The sequence below is a fragment of the Podarcis melisellensis genome (genome assembly GCF_964234715.1).
Source record: "Podarcis melisellensis genome assembly, chromosome: 3".
Lineage (NCBI taxonomy): Eukaryota > Metazoa > Chordata > Lepidosauria > Squamata > Lacertidae > Podarcis > Podarcis melisellensis.
The window spans coordinates 92,096,850-92,109,814 of NC_138530.1; the positions used below are offsets into that span (position 1 = coordinate 92,096,850).

General features: G+C 42.4%; 1 protein-coding gene across 3 annotated transcripts in view; it reads right to left on the bottom strand.

Annotated features, from left to right (window-relative positions):
* The window catches only part of GREB1 (growth regulating estrogen receptor binding 1), an 89,314-nt gene that overhangs the window by 75,753 nt on the left and 596 nt on the right, over positions 1-12,965 (bottom strand). For 2 of the 3 annotated variants that reach the window (XM_081905920.1, XM_081905918.1), the window contains exon 2: positions 12,741-12,865. The gene's annotated coding sequence lies outside the window, so the exon portion shown is untranslated. Of the gene's footprint in view, positions 1-2,121; positions 2,370-12,263; positions 12,349-12,740; positions 12,866-12,965 lie in introns of all 3 variants that reach the window. The other variant, XM_081905917.1, reaches the window with a different exon arrangement.

Below are 12,965 nucleotides of genomic sequence, written 5' to 3' on the forward strand. Positions count from 1 at the left end.
AATAGGATGCTACCACTCAGTGGATTTGTAACTGGCTGACTGACCGAACCCAAAGGGTGCTCATCAATGGTTCCTCTTCATCCTGGAGAAGAGTGACTAGTGGGGTGCCACAGGGTTCTGTATTGGGCCCGGTCTTATTCAAAATCTTTATCAACGACTTGGATGGTGGACTCAAGGGCATCCTGATCAAATTTGCAGATGACACCAAACTGGGAGGGGTGGCTAACACCCCAGAGGACAAGATCACACTTCAAAACGACCTTGACAGATTAGAGAACTGGGCCAAAACGAACAAGATGAATTTTAACAGGGAGAAATGTAAAGTATTGCACTTGGGCAAAAAAAAATGAGAGGCACAAATACAAGATGGGTGACACCTGGCTTGAGGGCAGTACATGTGAAAAGGATCTAGGAGTCTTGGTTGACCACAAACTTGACATGAGCCAACAGTGTGACGCGGCAGCTAAAAAAGCCAATGCAATTCTGGGCTGCATCAATAGGAGTATAGCATCTAGATCAAGGGAAGTAATAGTGCCACTGTATTCTGCTCTGGTCAGACCTCACCTGGAGTACTGTGTCCAGTTCTGGGCACCACAGTTCAAGAAGGACACTGACAAACTGGAACGTGTCCAGAGGAGGGCAACCAAAATGGTCAAAGGCCTGGAAACGATGGCTTATGAGGAACGGCTAAGGGAGCTGGGCATGTTTAGCCTGGAGAAGAGGAGGTTAAGGGGTGATATGATAGCCATGTTCAAATATATAAAAGGATGTCATATAGAGGAGGGAGAAAGGTTGTTTTCTGCTGCTCCAGAGAAGCGGACACGGAGCAATGGATCCAAAATACAAGAAAGAAGATTCCACCTAAACATTAGGAAGAACTTCCTGACAGTAAGAGCTGTTCGACCGTGGAATTTGCTGCCAAGGAGTGTGGTGGAGTCTCCTTCTTTGGAGGCCTTTAAGCAGAGGCTTGACAACCATATGTCAGGAGTGCTCTGATGGTGTTTCCTGCTTGGCAGGGGGTTGGACTCGATGGCCCTTGTGGTCTCTTCCAACTCTATGATTCTATGATTCTAGGATGAATTAATTTTGCTGGATCTGACTTTTACTCACTTCCCACAGAAAAGAAGAGCATGCAGGTGTTTGTGTGTGTACTGGCATGTGTGCACATGCTGTGAATCTTTCTATCTGCCTTGCAGAGTGTGGATGAGGTCAGGGTGTCCCAGGGGAGGGAAGCTGGGGTGGTGCTCATGGCTCTCTTTCAAGTTCCTGAATGTGCCCACGGGCCCCCCCAAGTTTGGCAACACCTGGGGCAATACCTCACAAAGCTGAGAGATGAGCCATCTCTTGGACAGAAGATGGTGAAACCCCCCCCCCAATCATTTTTACACTACTGACAACACTAGCATAACATTGCATTTTTGCAGTGCCATGCTGCCAGCAAACAGTGCAACTCATGATAATCACATTGCCAAAAGTAACTGTGCTTGAGGCAACAACTTGAAAGATCTATCAGAGGATTCCCAGGCCAAACCCAACTTTAATATCACTGGGTCAGAGCAGCACCATCTGTATCTGTGACCTGAAAGAGGCATTTTTGGCCTCAGGGAAGGGAGTAGAGTATGAGGGAATGCAGCCTGCAATAGCCGTTAGCTCTTGAGCGAGAGCCAAACTACCTTCAGATCAGTCCCGTAATTCCTGACTAGTTTAAAATAAATACATAGTTGAAATGCAAAGTGTGGGGTGGCGTGGGATATAGCTGTGTGGTGCCTTCTCAGCATGCCACCTTCGCTGGAGTGGTGCAGACCTCTGCTAAACCATTTACAAATGGAGAACCTTTGCTTTTTCTGAAAACTCTGGTCACTGAATGCCACAAAAGCTATACGCTGTTCCCCCAGCTTCTATTTTCACAAATGCAGAGCTAGTTTTGCTGGCTGATACAAATGTTCTTTATCTGTTCTTTCTCCAGTGCACAATACTTTCACAGCTTCCCCCACCATTGTTTCTTCTCCCCCACCCCCACCCTGGCCAATTACATGGCGGGGGGGGGGGCAAAGGATGGAGTTAGATAACAGCATTTCGCTGTTGCTTTGATGTCCACAGGCATCATCCTCAGCGACTGACCAATGAAAACAAAAGAGGACTCTCTGGGCTGCTGCAACTCCCAGCTATTCTTCTCAGCACCTTTTGATATCCCAAAGGGTTCCATACCCTGACCTTTGCTCTCCCTCACAAAGATCTCATTGGAAGAGTTGTCAGCCGTGTCAAAAATTCTTTCCAAATTCAGCTATTCAGCAAATGATTTCTTTACTTTCCCCATCATGCCATTCTCTTTTAATGTACTCCTCAAGACTCAAAATGCACCTTCCTTCCTACAAGGCAGAGAACCTGTTTTGGACACACAGTAAACCGTTGATGGATGCTTGGTTTAAGAGTTTCTAATTTATGCAGGATTTCTTTTCTCACTGACACATGCATTCATTATGTCTTTCTTCTCTGCGAGAGACCACCATCGCCATACTCACATTATGCATTCTAACTTCCTGGGATACATTTCTCGATTGCTCCATACATCTGCTTTAATTCACCCGCAGGGGGAGGGGGGTCTCAAAGATGAGAATAATATCTGCAGCTGTTGTGTAATCCTCAGAGGATAAATTACCAGAGCGATAGCCTTGGGGAGGAAGGCATGCTGACCCATGAGGTGGGGGCTGAAAGGAGTTCCAGTCATTTGTCCCGAAAACATTGTTGCGGTTTCCCATCTGTGACAACTGACCACTCCTATTTATAAATCTGAGGTTGGGGTGGGGGCCACAGCTAGTCTTGAGAAGAGCCTTAGGTGACAAGGAACTGGACTATCTCCCTGAAGAATGTCTTGGGGAGACAAAAGGAGAGGAAGATCCAATTAAACTTGACTCTGAGAGGCAGTGTGGTATGCTGGAGCATGTGTTTGAACTTGGAGCAGAGAGACCTGAGTTCAAATCTCCCCTTGGCTCCTCTGCTGACCTTGGACTAGGCGCTAAAATGCGGCCTGAGCTATTTCACATGGTTGTTGCATAGTTAAAAAGGTATCAGCTCATGCAAGCTGCTTTGAGCTTCTTGTCGAAATCAGGGATGTTGCTAGACTACAGCTCTCATCATTCCTGACAATGCTGGCTGGGGATGATGGGAGTTGGAGTCCAGCAACATCCGGAAGGCTACAGATTCCCTGGCCCTGCTATAAAAAAAAACAAAAAAGAGTCTGCCATCCCTTCCACCCAAGTTACCAGAATCTGGAGAGACTGAGATTCAAGAAAACAGCAGCTGCGGTCTAGGGAGAGATGCTCAGTAAGGAAAATAGCACATATGGAAATGGTTAGCCAATAAAATAGTCCTGATCTGAATCCCGATCTCATAGTTGGTATACATATTTTTTTCAAAAAACAAAAACATGAGAGATCCTGTTCATTGGTCTAATATGGTTTTGGGGGACAATAAGGACAAGAGTTACTCAATTCCTCATTTATTCCATTTTATGGCTTTATGCTTTAACTCTGCAGTTCATAAAGTTTGCATCTCCAAAGTTCTTCATTTTTTTTTAAGTGTTAAATACCAGCAACCCGTAGCAAACTGCCTTCTCCCGTGCAGACTAAGATGAGTTTCAATAAATTCCAAGGAAGCCCTGCTGGTAGTTTATCAACCAGTGACTTGTAGCTTAGTTACAAAAGGGAAGAGGCCTTTTTCAGTGATAACACCCACCCCCTGGAATGCCCTCCCTTCCTAGGGTAATGTGTAAGGCAGAGACAGTAATGACCTCTAAAAGCCTCTTAGAAATACAAATATTTGCCCAAGTTTTCTTGGATTCTTAATTTTACATTTCTTTTGGTTTTGTATACTGGTGAGTTTTGTTTGTGATACATAATTGTTTGGCTGTTAATTTGTTATATTTTGGGGTTTTTTATGTAAACTGTGTGGAGATTTTTGTATTATATTGTAGCATTTTTAATAAATAAATAAATCACACACACACACACACACACACACACTTTAGATTTCAGCATGGTAAAGTCATCACAATTGAATCTCTTCTCCTGGTTCAGTGATAATTTAATCAAATGCACCCCCATGTGGTAACATCTGAGATTTATTATTATTAATTAAACTTCTATACCGCCCTTCATCTGAAGGTCTACGGGTGGCTTACAATATAAACAGTACACAAAAATAAATGACATAATAACAAACAAAAACAAGTTTGGAGTTCAAAAATACTGGGAGATGTTCTGCTTATTTTAGCAAAGGACATGAGGTAACTGTAAGAAGCAGAATGGTTTTGCTAAATTACAACAGGCTGGTCCATTTCCATTCCTAGAACTGGATTAAGGAGTTGTGGGTAATATAGCAATTCTGAAACATTTCCCATAAAGACCCCGGAAAGAAAGCCAAGGTCATGAATTTATAACAGCTCTCCAGTGGTTCAAGCAGAAGTCTCTCTAAGCTCTGCTACTTGAAATTATTTAACTGGAGAGAGTGGGTTGACCAATGTGGTGTAGTGGTTAAGAGCAGTAGACTTGTAATCTGGTGAACTGGGTTCGGGTCTCCGCTCCTCCACATGCAGCTGCTGGGTGACCTTGGGCTAGTCACACTTCTCTGAAGTCTCTCAGCCCCACTCACCCCACAGAGTGTTTATTGTGGGGGAGGAAGGGAAAGGAGATTGTTAGCTGCTTTGAGACTCCTTCGGGTAGTGATAAAGCGGGATTCAAATCCAAACTCTTCTTGGATTACTATGCATGGAAAGCATATAACCTACTATTGAGTCATTCCTTTCTCACTAAGCCACCTGAAGTCTGCTGGGCTCAGCAATACCTCTCACCCTGGGCTTTTTTCTCACCCAAGTATCTGATTTTTTATAAAATATTAAAAATTGGACCTCTGCTGCAGAATCTGTAATCTGCAGCGCATGGATCAGACCCTCTCTAACCACCTCCCCACAACTTGGTGCTCCACCGGATGCCTTTCTGGCAGCCCTGGGGAACACCCAAGTTGTGTCCTTTAGATATTGTTGTTGTTGTTGTTGTTGTTACCACCACCGAGACCCCTAAAATACAAAGGGCTGCATTCAACAATGTGCTTAGGAGATTGTTCCATCAGCACAAGCATTTGTGTTTGCCCAACAGAACGATCTCCTCTCTCTGCCTGTGTGCTGTTCTGGGGGTTATCCTGACCCACTGGCACAGATCTGAGGAGGGCGCTAGTGGAAATTTTTGTGCTGCCTCCCACTAGTACAATGAGTTCGTTGAATACAGCCCAAAATCAACAGAAACACAGAAACTTTGTTAAACAGACAAAACAAAACAAAATTATGCTATTTTGATGTTGGGTTCTTATTTCAGTTTGCATTTCAATAATACTGAACTACCAATAATTTATATTGTTGATTTCATCCTGTACCTTGTTGTTCCAATACAAAATGATGACTGAATACTTTTCAATAAAGCTTTTGTTCTCCCTCTCTGATTCTAATAATATTTGTGAGTTTTAGCATGTATGCTACAGCTGCATCTCAAATCTTTATCATCAAATCCCTCAATGATATAGGACCCTTCTATTTCCATTTTTGGTTAACCACCATTCTGGCCACTTTTAGCAGGTAGATAATTATTCCCCTCTCTCTCTTCAAACACTCTGGTCTAGACATTGCCAAATAAAATAACTATACTGTACAACTAAGGTAAAAGTAAGGTAAAGATCCAGTCAAAGGTGACTATGGGGTGCGGTGCTCATCTCATTTTTCAGGCCAAGGGAGCCAGTGTTTATCCACAGACAGCTTTCCAGGTCATGTGGTCAGCATGACTAAATCTGGTGCAACGGGACACCATGACGAGTGCCAGAGCACATGGGAACGCCCTTTACCTTCCTACCGCAGTGATACCTATTTATCTACTTGCGCTTGTATGCTTTTGAACTGTTAGGTTGACAGGAGCTGGGACAGAGCAACATGAGCTCACCACCGTTGCGTGGATTTGAACCGCCGACCTACTGATCGGCAAGCCCGAGAGATTCAGTGGTTTAGACCACAGCACCACCCACATCCCTACTGTCAAACTATATCCAACTAAATGGTACTGTCCAGCTATATCCTGCTTTAATGTTCACACAAACCCTCTCAAATATCTGCTCTTGCACCTCCACACTCCCAGCACGTGTCTTCTACTTTTGGATATACTGTATGTGACTTAATCCCTGAGGTCTTTAATACCAGCTAAATTTAGGCTTATCAAAACTGTTTTTAAAATATAAGCATTTTCCCCACAAGGAACTGCTTCCCTACATCCAGTTCCAAGAAGCTTCTGGTCTCTCACCATCTAAACTCCCTCTCCCGTTGTTCATTTATATGCCTGTGAAATGTGGAAGTGAAAATGACAGTGTGAAGTAGCAATCCCATCCTGATCTCCTGCCCTGCAGGCAGTGCTTACAACACTCCAGAGCTTATAGAGGATTGTGCCAACAAAACAAAACTGCAGTTGGGGGAGCTCTTTGTAGGGCTGTGTGGACAAGCCATTACACTACATCTGCAAATTCAGGACTTCATTCTCGTTCAAAGCAGTGCTACAATCTGTGCACTTTTCTCCAGATTCCCAGATCTTGGAACCATGCAGACTAGATTTCGCCCTAGTCAGTTTTAAACTGGCTGCATTGCTTCCCATGAGTTTAACTTAAATCACCTTCTGTCTTAGCAAGCGGGCAATTTTGAGTTTGCGTACACATAAATAAAGTTAGAATACGCAATCAGCAATGGTCATAAGGTATTGCCGCCATTCAGCCATTTTCTGGCATTGAGAATAGACAGCCACTCTGTGCAGATGGTTACTTCATTCCTGTGTATTTCTCCAATGATCTGGCATTACTTTAAGCTGACTATTTACTGAATGCCAGCCTGTACAAATAATACTGGCCAACCACAGTCTTGTGTTTGAAAGAATGCTCTTCCAGGTCAAAAGGAAAGGGGGCATATTTTAGAGCTTCTCTGTGGTTTAGAAGCCTTTGGACTAAATCACTTCACATCTTTGGGCTGACAAAGATTTAGAGTTTCTTGAAGACAATGGCTTCAATCCATTGCAAAGTTATGCACACTTAAGCCCCAAGGATTAAGCACATATTACTGAGCCCTGGGTTCCTGCCTGTTTCCTTCCCAGGCTATGAAGACAGGTCTTTTAACCCCTTCATTGTAGCCCCAATCACTGTTTTTGCTCATCTCACCAACACTGCTGGTTTGGAAGTATTTCTATACTTTGGGCACACTAAATTCTTGAAGAGCAACCACTTTAATCCGCTGCAGCAAACCCAACAAATATAGGCTTGTGGCATCTTGAAGACAACTGTGCATATGAAGAAACAAGTCATCAGAGGGGTTCCACTGTTGCAGAATGAAAGAAGCAAAGAATCTTGTGGCACCTTCAGAAGAAAGAAAATTACTGTGGCATAAGCTTTTGTGATCTCATAGCCCAGTTCAACCAATGCATCAGGCCCTTTCGCTAAAAAAAGGCTTGCTACAATAAATCTGCTAGTCTTTAAAGTGTCACAAGTCTCCTGACTTGTTGGGTAGTAACACCACCACACTTTTTTTTTAAAGGAACCCTGTGTAAGATAAGTCCTGCTCACCACATGGTCTGAGGGACGGTGGACCAGCCCACGGCTGAAAAAGGTTGCTGACCCCTACTTTACGTCTTAGCAACACACTGTTAATATGCTTTCATTTTGCTCCGATTGCACTTTGACTGTTTATCGTGTTGTGTTTGAGTGTTTTGCTTTCTTTTACACCATGCTGATAGTGGATACTGAATATCAACTACCAAACTATAGCATGCTCATTCCAGTGGTGGAGGAGCACTGGTGAAATTACAAGTCATTTCGCTTTATTAGTTGTTCGGCAATGCTTCCACAAAGTTACCTCATTATTGCCATCTAGAGGGGCACTCCTGCACCATAGCACAGTAAAAGCAGGACCAAAAAACAAACCCAGAACATTTGTGGTATAAAAGGTTATAGGATTTCAGTAGGAAGTTACAGGGCATGTACTAAATAATAATATATATTTTTTACATTTATATCCCGCTCATCTGACTGAGTTTTCCCATCCACTCTGGGTGGCTTACAACATATAAAACACAACAAAACATCTAACATTAAAAAGCAAGATATCTTATACAAGCAACAAATAAACCAATAAATCAATAAAAACCAGTAACAATAACAACAATAATAATAGTTTACAGTTATGCCCAAATTAACGTAACCTTCAACCCCAACTAAAGATTTAGCCAGCACCAATCCAACAAAAATGAAACAGTGACCAAAATTAGAACATTTTAAAAACACTATAAGTCCACTCCAAAAATCTGGAGGCACAAAGCGTTTTAAAAAGGAGATCATAAAACCATGAGCACAAATAATCATGAATGCCCAATAGAAAGGATGTCTGAAGGGGCCTGTAATCTCAAGGAAGAAACTGGGAACACACTAGTGGGAAAGGGCATACAGTTAATTCTACACTACCATTCAAAAAAAATGTTTTCAGAATAATGTTCCTTAATGAAAAGCTGGAATAGCCAATCATATGCTAAGGAGAAAACTGATCAGCTGATCAAAAATGAAGGGAAAGATCCACTCAGAGTTTCTCTTATGTAAGCCCTACTGAAATGAACTGAAGAATAACACCTTATGTAGGTTTCATTCACACTATGGGGATTCCACAGAGAAACGTCCTGGTGAATTGGGCTCCCAGATTCAAACGTATTTTGTCTATTTTAGAAGCACAACTTTTGAAATGTAACAATACTGGACATTAATTTTACTTGCCTCTTGAAGCCATTGACTGGATAATAGCATGGCTGCAAGTGGTTTCTTAGTTTAGGAATAATGAAAACCATCAGAATTTCCAAGTTCTCTCAATAAGTCAAGATTTCAATAAGAAATCAGTTTAAAATGGGTGACATGGGCCTTATCATTCCACATCTGAGCCTTCTGTACTTTCTAGCTATTAGCTATTCAAGGTACCGGTTAATATCTTTTATGGTGTAGTCATCTGCTACTAAGTTCCACTGACTTAAAAGGACACACCTGCAGGTAAGTGTGCACAGAATTGCAGTATAGCCCCTGCAGGGCCAGCCCATAACATTTTGGCACCTGAGGTGAACCACAAAATGGCGTCTCCTCTCCAACCAGGGAGGTAGGTGTGAGTGAAGACCTACACCAGGAACAAGAGAGAAATAAAGATCTACATCAGGATCTGCTGCCCCATGCATCCTGCCGCCTGAGGCAGTAGCCTCACCTTGCTTCACAAGTGAGCCGGCCCTAAGCCCCTACATAACATAGAAAGGTCTTAAGATATGTGAATACAACCTTGCTCTATGCACCCCTTTTTATTTATGTATATTAGATTAGGGTGCAGTGCAGATTCAGATGGGTGGACCTGTCCATTTTGTTTTTCTCAGTTTCTCATTTTCTAATCTTAGATTCAGTTCTCCACATTTCTACATCAATCTGCAACTTCTTTTAAGGTCCTCATGAAAATTCATCAGTATTTTGCTGTGAATTTCTCCTAATATCTGGATGTTTGACTAATATACACATTTTTGCAAAGCATTTCCCTCCAGTATAATGCATCTTTGTATGCTGTTTTCACTAGTATATGCCAATTTATGTACATTTTATCCTGGCATGTACCTTACTTAGCTAGAGAACTGCATTGCAAAATTCAGAGATTTGCAAATTTCAAAGGATGGCTATGTTTCACACGTGTTGCTTCACAAAGTGCAAATTAGGTAGACTCACCTTTAATTGCAAAATGTCACCCCATCCCTAGATACAAAGTAGGACATTTCCTTCTGCTACACCTACATTATAGAAACCATGACTAGGGAAATGTTTCTCTGTTAGCTCTTCTTTCCATCAGGAGAATATATTTTCCCTTCAGAGAGTTTTTAATCACTACAAAGTGGCTCAGTCAGGTTCTATTCTTGTTTGCTTTTATAATTTTAGATGGTATTTTTCCTTAAAGTGCATCTGTCTTCATTTTAGAACAAGGTACTGCTGTTTGAATGCCACTTAGTACATAATTGCACAAAAGCAAAGAACATGTAGTATCACAAACACTAATAGGGTAGAAATGGTCCTTATTGTAAAAAATAAAATAAGGCAAAGTATTTTAAAGTATCAAGTGGACTGCAGATACTTTATTTTTAAGCCTGTATGTCTAAATACAGAATCACATAATAAAACAAAAATAAGAGCTTATAGGAAACCAACAACAGTGAATTGTGCCCATCTGATGCAAGAATGCTAGACTCAAATGTGAATACAGCCTTAAGTTGGAGTGTTTGGATTTAAACAATAATGATAAAATGTCCAATCTAAATGCACTTCCAATGTGAGCCAAAGTAGTTTACCATCAGTTTTGGGCTGGACATATCTAAATCTAAATCTCTGTTTAGTCATAATACTCAGCTTCAATCTGTCAGCATCTCTTAGCCCACGTTCCCTTATAAAATAAGGCTTATACCATCACATGTAATAAATAATTACAAGCAGGCACCTTGAAACAATAGGACAATGGCAATAAGACTGAGGATTCAGCCTTCATTAATGGAGCTCCCTTTATGACCTGACTGCAAGGCAGTATTACAACTGAACGACTGTACAAACCAGGTTACTCTCAACGTGAGCTTTTTCTGTGTCTGTGTTCATGGAACACTCTGTATGAAAGCAGAAAAGTAACAGAAAACCGCATTGTTAACTGTTGAAGGATATCTTAAATTATTCCATTCTCTGTTTCTCACTCTGTTTTATTATTAAAACAATATGCATGATTCTAAGTAAAGCAAGTTAGAATGGGAGTCAGGAAAATAAATCAGGATTCTGAGAATGCCCTTGAATTTCTTGCACTGATTACAAAGCTCAAGCCAGGGGAGGGTGTCAGAGAAACTCCCACACACACACACACACCTCTATTAACTCTGAGTAAACAAAGAGTAAGAGTGCCTTGCCTTAGTTGCAAGATAGAGGATTTGCTCTTGCCCCACATGCATTCAAAACTCCCATTGGTTTCAGCAAAATGAGGGGGGCGCAAAAGTCCAAAGGGGTAGTGCAGTTACACACTGCAGTTAATATTAATGCAATCAAGAAATGTAAAAGTCTGGGTGTGTGAGTGTGGACTTGTCACAAATTAAGTGGTTTCCCTATTCTAGGAATGTTCACAGATGAATGGAAAGGAGTGACAGTGAAATAGACCAACATCCAATCTGACACTAATTACACACACGCATTAACAGCAGTTGCTGTGGATTTCCTTCTCCTTTATAACAAAAAAACACAAAAGTGGGGGGTGGCGTGGAAAGAATCAGCCCCTTTATCTACACCCAGAGCTACTCAGCGCAGGGTCTCCAGCAATCTGCTCCCTAAAACTCAGCAGCCGTTTACCACTTTACTGCGCTCAATTACCTTGGAAGGTTTGATTTCCCCACCATTTCCTTAAAGTTTTGTTTCAGGAGGGGGATGGGGGCAGGTTGGAATCTGGGCTGAGGAGAACTCAGTTCATTCAAAGAAAAAGAAAAACACTACAAAAGGGAACATAGCTTTATGTTCCAGGTTCCCGAGATTACGCACTTCAATTTCATCAATAAAACTGCAAGGACCACTTTGTAAGACAAGAAAGGTTCGTCTAGTTCATTTTACAATCTCTCCCCCCACCCCTTATTCTTTCTAGGTTGCAGAGTATAAGATCTACACATACACACAAAATAAATGTGCACAGGCATCCAGAAACACTGGCTCTCTGCCCCAAAGAGCTTACACTAAATATATGGCAACACAACATGAGCAAACAAAACCCATTGTAAAAGTCAAGGTTCTACCATACAGCTAAGATACTCATTTTCCTTCTGTGGGTCCGAAATCACTGGATAGCAATAGTCTTTTCTTTCTCTCTCTGGAGCAGTGCTTCAGATGCTAACCCTACCCTCTTTTGATGCTGGTTTCTGACCTAGACGCCCCCCTCCCTTCTTACATGGCTTCTGCTCATGTCTCTATCTCCCTCCCCCTGCCCACCCACCCCCAGTTCTGTTCAAGGGACTGGAATTCAACCTTCTCTCCTTCCTGGGTATTCTGAGTGGTTCCTACCTTCCACTTAGTGACTCTTGCTTTTCTTTTCCTTTCCTTCCTTAAGATTTGCAAAGTGGAAAAGAATTCTGAAAGGGGAGAAGGTGGGAGGGGAGAAAAAGAAATCTTACCTCTGAGGCTCCCTTTGTTGCTTGGAAGCAGGCAGGAATGACAATTAGGGAAGCATTCACCTCCTTTTACTGCTAGCAGCGTGCTCTAAAGAAAAGGATAGGGATGCTGCTCTGTGTCTCCTCCCTCTCCTCCCTGTCCCACCCTCCTCCTCCTCCTCCTCCTCTCATGCTCCCTCCCATCCATAGCCTGAAAGACAGCTCTCTTTGACCTCCTGCTTCAAGTCATTTTTCACCATTGACCTCCTGCATCAAAGTCTCCTTTCCTCTCCTCTCTTGCCTGTTGAAGTTGCAGCTCCTAGCTCGCTCACTTTCTGTCTCCCTATGTTATACAGCACAGGACAAGAGGCAGATCTGGAGCTACTGGGAGAGACGCAGTAGACAGGCACAGTTTCTTACTCTCAATAATTAGGCTACTGGGAAATAGAGCAAGAGGAGGGGGACAGAAGTGGATTTAGTGTGCGGAAGCCCTTGTGATACCTGGTTCTGATACCAATCAGAAATTCCTGGGTGCAGCATGTGCTCGGAGGCACCCTGTTCCTTCATTCTTAGCGTATTATCTCCCCAGCCGCGCTGCTATTTGCACCTGGCTCTGGTTGGCAAACCTAGTAAAATAAAGAAGTAGTTTTAATAAAAAATAACAAAGTAGATCCCGCAAGCCTAAAGCCTGCCCACACCTCTTCTGCACCACCACTGGAAGGGCAA